Genomic DNA, 11,437 nt, shown 5'->3' on the forward strand with positions numbered 1-11,437 from the left:
CTGCCAGCAGAAGTGGGAGATATGGGTTTGACTTCAAACTTAAGAGAAGTTTGGATAAATACATACATAGATGCAGGTGCAAAGAGGGCTATGTCCAGGTGCAGGTCGATGGAACCAGACAGAATGATAGATCAGCAGATATTAATTGGGCCAAAGGCTTGTTTCTGTACTGTAGTGCTTTATGACTCTAATTTAAGAAGCAGTTTGATTAAAGTTGGTCACAACGTAATCAGAATATGGTACAACTAGAAGTTGTTTGAGTAAATGAGAGTTGTCATTGATGGAGAGAATTTTCCTTTTGGATTGTAGTTATGCTAACAGTAAAAGGAATATGAGAGAACAGTTTTGTTTCTTCTTGAAAACTGCTTCCTGGATTGATTGATTGATTGAACAAATTTTAATTTAAAGGCTATCCATGGCCAAATTGGGCCAAGTGCAATTGACTGTTACATTTACTGTTGCAGAAGGATTTGAAAACTGAATAGTGTAACCTGTAACCGATTGTGTTATAAGATATTTTTTAATCAATTGGTTTGGAACCCTTTTCAAAGTTTAAAGTAAATTTTATTATCAGAGTACAGACATGTCACCACATACAACCCTGAGAGCCTTTTTCTTATGGGCATACTCTGCAAATCTATAGAACAGTAACCGCAAACAGGATCAGTGAAGGAGCAAGTAGAGCATAGAAGACAACAAACTGTGCAACTGCAAATATAAGTACATAGCAATAAATAACAAGATAAAGAACCTTTAAGTTTTGATCATTGATTGGGGGAACATCTTAATAGAGGACTGTAGTTATCCTCTTTTGTTCAACCTGAAGGTGCGAGTCCTGAAGCCTTGTACCTCCTACATGATGACAGCAGTGAGAAAAAAACATGGCCAGGGTGGAGAGGACCTTTGATGATGGATGCTGCTTTCCTATGTCAACATTTTATGTAGATGTGCTCAACATTTGGGAGGACCACTTTACCCGTGATGTACTAAGTCAAATCCAGAAGTTTTTGTAGGATTTTCTGTTCAAAGGCATTGGTGTTCCCATACCAGCTGTAATGCAGCTAGTCAATACACTTCCCACTGCACAGGTATAGAGATTTGTCAAGGTTTTTGATGTCATGCTGAATCTGTGCAGACTCCTGAAGAAGTAGAGGCGTCGTCGCGCTTTCTCTGCAATTATATTTACGTGATGGGTCATCTGAGATACTGACACCCAAGAATTTAAAGTAACTGATTCTTTTCATAGCTGATCCTCCAATGATGACTGATTCATGGTTTCACTCTCTGGATGTCTACAGTTGCTTGGTCTTGCTGACATTGAGTGAGAGGTTATTGTAGTAACAGCACTCAGCTAGATTTTATAGTAAGGCAGCATTTTCTAACATTTGGTGTAGTTGTCAGGATCCAAACAACATGTAGGAGGTAAAAAGCTTCCAAAAGTAGGAGAGATGGAGAATATTGAATATTGACGAGGGTGCCATCTGAAAAGTTACTGAGTGAAAATTGGGCTGGAGTTAACTTGATTTTTACTCTCTGCTATTAAAGATTGTTTGATGAAAATGAGTCACCTAGATAATCTCGAATAAATTGTAAACATGTTATATGGATGTTAATTACTGTGCGTTGTAGCTCACAAAAAATATGCATCAGCATATTTAGCACATGGTGCAGCATTCAACCAAGAAAGGGCAACAAGAGCTCATGGGATTTCTGGGATACTGGAGAAGATATGTAAGGTGACAAGGAAAAATATTTCTTTTGACTGGGGACCCGAGCAACATGAGGTGTTGAAGCTGCTAAAAGCTGCTAACAGAACCAATTATTACTGCCTTGATTTTAGCTGAAAGATGGCTTGCCAATCATTGGGAGTTTGGTAGAGAAGAATGCAGCCACATGGAGTCAATGGGAAATGCATCTAGGAAACAGTACCTTTGGGCATGGTAATGAAGCGGTTAGTATAACACTATTACATCATTAGCTGTAAGATTGTTCTTCAGTTTCTGCCACCGTCTGTGAGGAGTTGTATGTTTTACCTGTGATTGCATAGGTTTCCCCTGGGTGCCCCTGTTTCCTCCCACATTTCAAAGGCATATGAGGTCAAGTCAGCGAATTGTAGCCATGTTACAATTGGTGGGTTGACCAGCACAATCCCAGCTTATTTGATTTGACACAAACAACACATTTCACTGTAAGTTTTGAAGTACCGTATATGAGACAAATAAAACTAATCTTTCAAAGACTTACATCAAACCAGCCTGTCTCTTTTTAAGGGGCAATGCAATATGTCTACAGCAGGTGCAAGCTGACTGTGGAAAACTGAGAGTGCCAGCTCCTGTTAGCCAGGGTTGTACTGAAGTCAATGCATTAATGTGATGAGTTACTTTTACTTCTGGCATGTTAGAGTTTACAGGTTCGGTCTGGGATATTTATTTTGCATTAGATTTTATATTTGCATGGTGGCTTCAAGTGGATACCATGCTGGTCAGGAGCAGTGGGAAGGTGAGTGGAAATCGGAATTACATTTACTGGAAATGCAATCAGATGAAAAGCTCATGGAAAACCAGGCCAGTGAGATCTAAGTCATCCCATCCTTCCCTTCTCCCTGTCGTCTGTTGACTATGGTATAGTTGATAAGAAGTGTTACATTGGTCATAGACCAGATCAATCATTGAATTGAATTGAATTAGTTTTGTATTATCACACGTACTGAGTTACAGTGAAAGACTTCCGTTTGCATGCCAGCCTGGCAGGGCATCGCCTTACATAAGTACATCAAGGAAGTAAAAAAGAAAACAGAATGCAGAATAGAGTGTAGCAGCGACAGAGATAGTGCAGTGAAGGTGGAAAAACAAAATACAAGGGGCATGGTGAGGTAGACTGGGAGATCAGGAGTTCATGTGGGACTCTATTCAAGACTCTCATATCAGCAGGTTAGAATCTGTCCTTAAGCCTGGTTAAGCAAGCTCTCAAGCTTTTGTATCTTTTGCCCAGTGGGAGAGGGGTGGTTTTGGGACCTGTCTGCTGGGCTCCTCAGGCAGTGCATCTTCTGGTTCAGAGTGACAATCGTCTGCTTGCTTGCACAGTGAGGAATTTGTTGCCTACTTCGAGGGTTTGACTCTGGCTCGGAGATCTATGCAATAACTGGGTAGCTATTCTCACTTTAGCAGACAGCTTCTGATTTGTTCTGTAGGCTCAGGAGATGTTGATGGGAGAAATATGCAGTCATTACTGCCTAGGTAAGGAGTGTTGTCTGCCGGAGGCCGATGCTTCTATTAGCAGTATTCGTCAGGATCCAGTTAACCATAATCTGCCTGTGTGACAAGTTCCAGGGTATCTGAACCCTCACTTAGTCAAAGACAGTTTGAAATAATTCAGCCACAGCCCAAAGATCAAAAGCCAAATTAGAACCAAATTGCTACCTAATTTGTTAAAACACATTCAGCAAAGTTTGGGGTCTGAGTATTTAAATCTCACTGTTATCCACAGATATGTTGTCATTCCCCCCACCCCACCTGTATCCACAGTGACTTACAGTAACAGTGACAGTTTATACTGGTTCAAGGCCATTAGCTCCCACACTGACAGCCTCATTTTATCCAATATCAATATTAATCCCTGAGAGCTTGTTTACTGAGTGTAAATCTTGTGCACATTCCTGTGATGGTTCTGCACTTGTACTTGCTGAAGTTTGAGAGAATGAGGGGGATCTCATTAAAACCTGCTGAATATTGAAAGGCTAGATAGAGTGTACCTGGAGAGAATGTTGCCTGTAGTGGCAGAGTCTCAGAACAGAGGGCAATGGCTTTGAATAGAGAGACATCCATTTAGAACAGAGATGAGTTTCTTTAGCCAGTGGGTAGTGACTGGGTATATTTACAGCGGATGTTGATAAGTTCTTGATTAATCAAGGCATCAAAGATTATGGGGAGAAGGCAGGAGAATGGAATTGAGTGGGATAGTAAATGAGCTGTGATGGAAAATTGGAGTGGGCTGAATGGCCTAATTCTGCTCCTACGTCTTATGGCCTTATGATGTTATGGTCATTCCCACAAACTAGTAAAATCTTTAAATGACAGTCTTATGACCCCAGTGCTTGGAGATTGTTTTTCTTTCTTACTAAGTGTTGGCTCATCACAAGCTCAGCATTCAAATGGATAACACCTTCAAAAACAATTCCATTTCTCCAGCTTTTGAGACATTTTGATCTTGTGAGATTCTGAAATTCTTAACCATTTGGACTGATTACAACTGCTTCGCCCTTTTGGGAGTCTAATGACTGATTTCACTTCTACAAAACCATCCCCAACTTGTTCTTGGTCATCTCCCTAGATCCTGTAAGAAAATCAAGATAATTTGTCTTAATGACTACCACCTAGTGTCTCTGAATTCCACCAAGATTTGACCCATTACAATTTGGCTACAGCTGAACCAGGTCTACAGTAGATGACATCTCCTTCATTCTGTCCTTTACCTGTCCCTGGAGCATCTGGATAGTATAGATACCGATGTCAGACAATAGCTCTACCTTCAATATTAATGTATTAATCCTTATTATAAGGCATAATGGTAGTGTAGCAGCTAGCACGATGCTACTAGAGCTCGGAGCATCAAGGATTACATTTCAATTCCAACATCATCTGTAAGAACAATGTAAATTCTCCCCATGGAGTGCATGGGTTTTCTCTGGGTTGGTAGATTAATTGTCCCGTGATTAGGTTAGAGTTAAATCAGGGGTTGATGGGTGGCATGGCTCCAAGAGCCAGAAGGGCATAAATATTAGAAGCAAACTCATCCCAAACTTGAGATCCTGGGAGTCAACACCTCCCTCTGTGACTAGATCCTTGACTTCTTGACAAACAGACTGCAGTCAGTAACGATGGGCAGTATAATCTCCTTCACAATTATTCGAAACACGGCTGCTTCACCAGGTTCCATCCTCAGCCCCTGTGGTGAACTACATATACCTGTCTGGACACGCCCCTCCTGCTGACTGCTCCTGTGGCTCCTCCCACAGATCCCGGTATAAAGGCAATTGGAGCCTGAGCCCTGCCCTCAGTCTCCAGGATGTAGTATGGTGGTCAATTGCTGCTTGTTCTTTCTTCCAGCCAATAAAAGCCTATATCTCTCCCCTCACATCTCGCCTCACATCTCGGAGTTATTGATGATGCATCAGCCCCTCACTCTACTCCCTGCACACTCGCGGCAGGGTGTACTTGTGTCGTGGAATCTGAAGGAGTTGATAGGAATGGGGGAAGAATGAGATGGGATCACTTTTGGATTGATAAGAACAGATGGTTAATAGCCACTGTAGACTTTAACAGGTCAGTTTCCATGCTGTCTGGCTCGAAGGTGATCTATCCTACACAAAAGTTTAACAACTGTAATTATTCAACAAAGCAACTCATAGTTGCCTCCATGTGCCCAAACAGAAACAAATGGCAAAAGCAAATCAACCTGTAAAGATGTATTAATGTTGTGCTCCATTGGCAAGGGGCTTACATCAACATAGTGGGATCATGCCAGCATCAAAATTCATTCATGCATAAGATCCAATCTGTTCCTTAGGATGAACCAGCATTTGTGAAGTAAGCCAAATAAAGGAGGACAAGATGGCTACAAGAACTTTGTTAGGGATAAGTGGGGTGCTAGAGAGACATCCAATGGATAGGCCGGAGAAAGAAATCTTCTGACGATACTTGTCTGGAGAAAGCAATTTTCCAATTTTTAAAAAAATTCTACAGGATAACCATCAAGTCCCGGGGTCTTACCAGATTGCATTAAGAAAATAGCTTTATGAATTTCGGATTCAGTAATTTGGGCATCAAGAGTAAAATAGTACATCGTTACCATTTGACAAAGGAGAGACTTTCTAAAATATTTCCCAATGTTGACAAATATTGTGATAGATGTAAAACTGAGATAGCTACACTGACACATATGTTCTGGTCATGTTCTATATTAAAACAGTTTTGGAAGTCAGTCTTTTCGACAATTTCTAAAGCACTCAGAATCAATTTACAACCTAATAAATTGACTGCTTTTTGGAATAATTCCTCAAGACATCCATGGTATTTCTGTGTCTGGCCAACATGTTATTGCGTTTGTTATATTGATAGCTAGGAGGGCCATCTCGTTGAAATGGAAGGATATATCAGCTCCTACTTTGTCACAATGGTTTGCTCAAGTGATGCCGTGTCTTAGCTTGGAGAAAATTAGAAGTTGAACCTTTGAACCTTTACTTGATTTTGAGAAGAGATGGGGCTCATTTGCTCGTTATTATCATTTCAGTTAACTGATAGATTTCCTCCATGATCTAAATGTAATTTTTTTTTGATATATCTTTCTTTCTTGTTGGCGGTTTGATGTTTATTTTTAGAAGCTTTCTGCATGACGCATGGCTCCGGGGTTGTACCCCTCCAATGGGTTTCTTTTTTTTGCCTCACATTTCTTGCTTAGTAGGGTTTTTTCTTTATTCACAAAATTTTCAATCCGTAAGATAAATTCCTCTTTTATGAGGCATTGTAAGTGTTGTTACTTTGATGTACTTGTGCTATTTTTGAATAATAATAATAATAATAATAATAATAATAATAATAATAATAATAATAATAATAATAATAATAATAATAAAAAGATTTGAAAAGAAAATAAATCTTCTGACATTCATCTGAAGAGTATTTGACCCAGGGAGAATTTACAGAATTTGCACTATGCATGCACCAATAATGAGTTTTTCAACAAAATTCATGCAGCTGGCTCACACAAACAATGTTCTCTGCATAAAAGTTACAAATCTGCAATTTCAACATGTCTTTTGATGTTAGAAATATATGTAGAAATCTCCAATTTCCACAGGGAACCCCTTGTCCATTCAACCCTCTAATCTATCTCCTGGCACCAATCCCTATAAACAGCAGAAGTTTTACACCTGCCTATTCACCTCCTCCCTCACCCCTCCATTCAAGTCCCCAACCTGTCTTTCCAGGTGAGGCAGCACATCTCCTGTAAATCTGTTGGGGTCATCTACTGTACCTGGTGCTCCCTATATAGCCTCCTCTGCATAGGTGATATCTGACATAGATTGAGAAACCGCTTTGTCATGTACTTCCACTCCATTTGCAAAAAGGCCGTTGGCCAACCATTTTAATTCTTATCCCCATTCACATCCCCATGGCCTCCTCTCTGCCAATGAAGAGGCCACTCCCATGTCGGAGGAGCAACACCTCATATTCCATCTAGGTAGTTTTCAACCTGATGCATGGACATAAATTCTCCAATCTCCAGTAAATTTGTCCCCTGCCCCTTCCCTCGTTTTCAATTCCACACTCCGGCCTCTTACCTCTTCTCAACACCAGCCGGTCACCTCCCCCGATGCCCCTCCTCCTTCCCTTTCTCCTATGAACCAGTAGTATTGAACTCCTTCTCCAGCCTTTTGCCTTTCCACTTATGACCTCCCAGCTTCTTACTTCATCCCCTTCCCTTACCCACTTGGCTTCACCTATCTCCTTCTAGCTTGTCCTCCTTCCCCTCTTCCCACCTTCTTATTCTAGTATCTTCTTTCTTCCTTTCCAGTCCTGATGAAGGACCTCAGGCCAAATGTTGACTGTTTTTCCATTTCCATATATGCTGCCCATCCTTCTGAGTTCCTTCAGTATTTTGCATGTATTGCTCTGGATTTCCAGCATCTGCAGAATCTTCTGTGCATTACTCAGCCAACACTCTCTCAGCAATAGTTATATTTCCAGAAGGCACTTGGTAACATCAAAAGTTATTGTGGAGAATAAAATCTGATGCTGTGGTTAGAAGATTGCAGATTAACTGGAAGCACTGAGATGGCATAAATGTATCTTTGTCTGGTTGGCAAGAAATCACCAGTGGTGTGCCACAGGGATCCATGTTAGGGCTACAACATTGTTTTTTTTAACATAAGGCTTTTAATAAGGTTCTACGTGGTAGGCTACTCTGGAAGGTTTGATTCACATGGGTTACAAATAGAATTGGCTAATTAAATATACAACTGTCTTGATGGTAGAAACCAGAGGCTGGGAGTAGAAGGTTGTTTCTTGGCTTGGAGTCCCATGACTAGTGGTGTATCCCAGGGTTCAGTGCTGGGCCCATAGCCGTTTGTCATCTATATCAACAATTTAGTTAAGAATGTAAAAGGCATGGTTAGTAATTTTGCATATGGCAAACTTGATAGGTTGTATATAGACAATGAAAAAGATTATCAAAATTGAAGAGGTATCTTGATCAGCTGAATAAGTGGGCCAAGGAATGGCAAATGGAGTTTAATTCAGTTAAGTTTGAGAAGTTGCATGTTGGAAAGTCAAATCCAGGTAGGAATTTCATAGAGAACGGAAGAACCCCAGGGAGTGTTGTAGAGTAAGGAGATCTTGGAGTATAAGTACATGAATCATTGAAAGTGTAGTCATAGGTAGACAGGGTGGTGAAAATTCAACCAGCTCCATCATGGGCACTAACATGCCCAGCATCAAGGACATCTTCAAAAGATGATGCCTCAAAAGGGTGGCATCACCATTAAGGACTCCTGTCACCCAGGACATGCTTTCTTCTGATTACTACCATCAGGGAGGAGGTGTGTGTGTGTATATACACACACACTATATATATACACACATACACACACACACACACATACATATACACATATATATATATATATATACACACACACACACACACACACACACACACACACACACACACACACATTTATTTATTTATTTATGTGCTGCACTGTACTTCTACAGCTACAGCAAAACTACAAATTTCACAACATATATCAATGACAGTATACCTAATTCAGATTCTGAAGAAGGCTTTTGGAATACTGGCCTTCATAAGGCAAGGCATTGAGTATAGAAGTGAGGGGGTCATGGAGCAGTTGTACAGGATGCTGGTGAGGTCACACTTGACACAAAAAAAATAAGAAGCAGCACATAATCTAAATGAAAGATTGCAGAGCTGGGTGCCCTGGTATATGTGGGATTCACAAAAGGCTGGTGTGCAAGAAAAGCAGTATTTAGGCAAGAGAAAATAATGTTGCTGTGTATAGTTAAGGGAATAAAACACTGTTACAGGGAGACTATGTTTTAATTAGATGATAGGATATTAAAGTATTGGAATCAGTTCAGAGATTTACTAGAATCTTTGAGGATCATTTGGCCAGGCTAAACTTGTGAACGTTGATGTTCAAAAGAATCAGATGCACTTGACTGAAACTTTTTTGAGAGGTCTTCACAGAAGATTGTGCAAAGAATGCTTCCTCTTCTGGAAGAATCTAGAACTAGAGACACCTCCAAAATAAGGGGATGCCCATTTAAGACAGAGTTAAGGTGGTTTTTTTTGTCTGTATCATATGGCTATGAAAGACTGAAGCTATCCCTCAAAGAATGGCGGAAGCAAAGCCTTTGAATAGTTTCAGGGCAAAGTTAGACTGATTCTTGGTAAAGAAGTACGTAAGGTTGCCAGGCAAACTGCTTTGATCTCATATGGTGGTATAGGCCTGAGAGGTCGTGACCTCCTCTCGCTTCAAATTTAGATGTTCATATACAGACCAGTCAAAGAACGAAGACCAATGAAGACCTATTCATTTCATACCGCCCTAACCTGTTCTTTGCCTAAATCTCGTCAAGGACTTGACTAACTCCCTTTGAAAGGTTGCTCTTGAATCTGTTTTCCCTATCTTCTCAAGCAGTACATCTATGGTACAGTATACATTTCATAAAGTATCTGCATAGTTTCGTTTTAAAATCCTTAAGCAAAATACTACAGATGCTGATGAAATCATCTTGTAGATGCTCCAAATAATTTTGATGAAGGAACACTGACATGAAATTGAAACACCCCGGTTTCCTTGCTGTGTAAATCTAGGGAAGACAACCTCCGCACCCGCCAAATTTGTGAGATTGAGCTACGCTCGATCCCACCCCAAGCCCTGGTTTGTGTGGATGCTGTGTCATTTGCTACCCTGTTACAAATTAATGCCACAAAATAACAGACAGTACACTGCATACGATTAAAGGAATTATTTGATGAACCTTAACTAAAGGGTTAGTAAAGAATAACAAAACGAAAAGGGCCCGTTCCAATTAAACAGTCAAATGTGCACAAGTTGGAGCTCATCTTGAACTTCTCTGTCATTCACACGCTGGACCCTCAGTCAACATGAAAGCACGCACCATCTTCCAAACATCACACGTGATCCATCTTGAACAAATGGGTCTCCTACCGGATCGTATGCTATGACCTGTTCTCCTCAGCATCTCCTCCTCAGCAAAAGCACCAAGCCTAACTTTAGTGTCCCTCACCAGGGAAACCTCCCTTTATTCTGACCATCCTCATTGGTTGGCACACATTTCGTATCTCCCTCATCTTCAACAGTAACTCAAACAAGCATGAAAACAGAACAGATTGCTTTTACAGAGCTGCCAAAATGAAATATATACAGCATAACAGTAAAAATGTGAACAAAATTACAAAATGTCAACACTTTCTCTTCCCAGAGATGCCGCCTGACCTGCTGAGTATTTCCAGCAATTTCTGTTCTATTCAAGGAAATATCTCAGAAACAGAAAAATCTACAGCACAATACAGGACCCTCAGCACACAAAGCTGTGCCAAACATGTCCCTACCTTAGAACTACCTGGGCTTTACCCATAGCCCTCTATTTTTCTAAGCTCCATGTAGCCATCCAGGAGTCTCTTAAAATACCCTATTGTTTCCACCTCCACCACCACTGCCGGCAGCCCATTCCACTCACTCACCAGTCTCTGCGTACAAAACTTACCCCAACATCTCCTCTGTACCTACTTCCAAGCACCTCCAAGCTATGCCCTCTTATGATAGCCATTTCAGCTCTGGGGAAAAACCTCTGACTATCCACACAATTACTACCTCTAACCCTCTTATATGCCTCTATCAGGTCACCTCTCATGCTGTCACTTCAAGGAGTAAAGGCCAGGTTCACTCAACCTATTCTCATAAGGCATGCTCCCCAAATCAGGCACCATCCTTGTAAGTCTCCTCTGCACCCTTTCTATAGTTTCCACGTCCTTCCTGTAGTGAGACAACCAGAATTGAGCACAGTACTCCAAGTCAGGTCTGACCAGGGACCTATATAGCTGCAACATTACCTCTCGGCTGTTAAACTCAATCCCATGATTGATGAAGGCCAATGTACCGCATGCCTTCAGAGTCAACCTGCGTAGCAGCTTTGAGTGTCCTATGGACTGGGACCCCAAGATCCCTCTGATTCTCCACACTGCCAAGAGTCTTACTATTAATGCTACATTCTGCCAACTTATTTGACCTACCAAAATGAAGCACCTCACACTTATCTGGGTTGAACTCCATCTGCCCCTTCCCAGCCCAGTTTTGCACCCAATCAATGTCCCGTTGTAACCTCTGACAGCC

Source organism: Hemitrygon akajei, chromosome 5 (genome assembly GCF_048418815.1).
Source record: "Hemitrygon akajei chromosome 5, sHemAka1.3, whole genome shotgun sequence".
NCBI lineage: Eukaryota > Metazoa > Chordata > Chondrichthyes > Myliobatiformes > Dasyatidae > Hemitrygon > Hemitrygon akajei.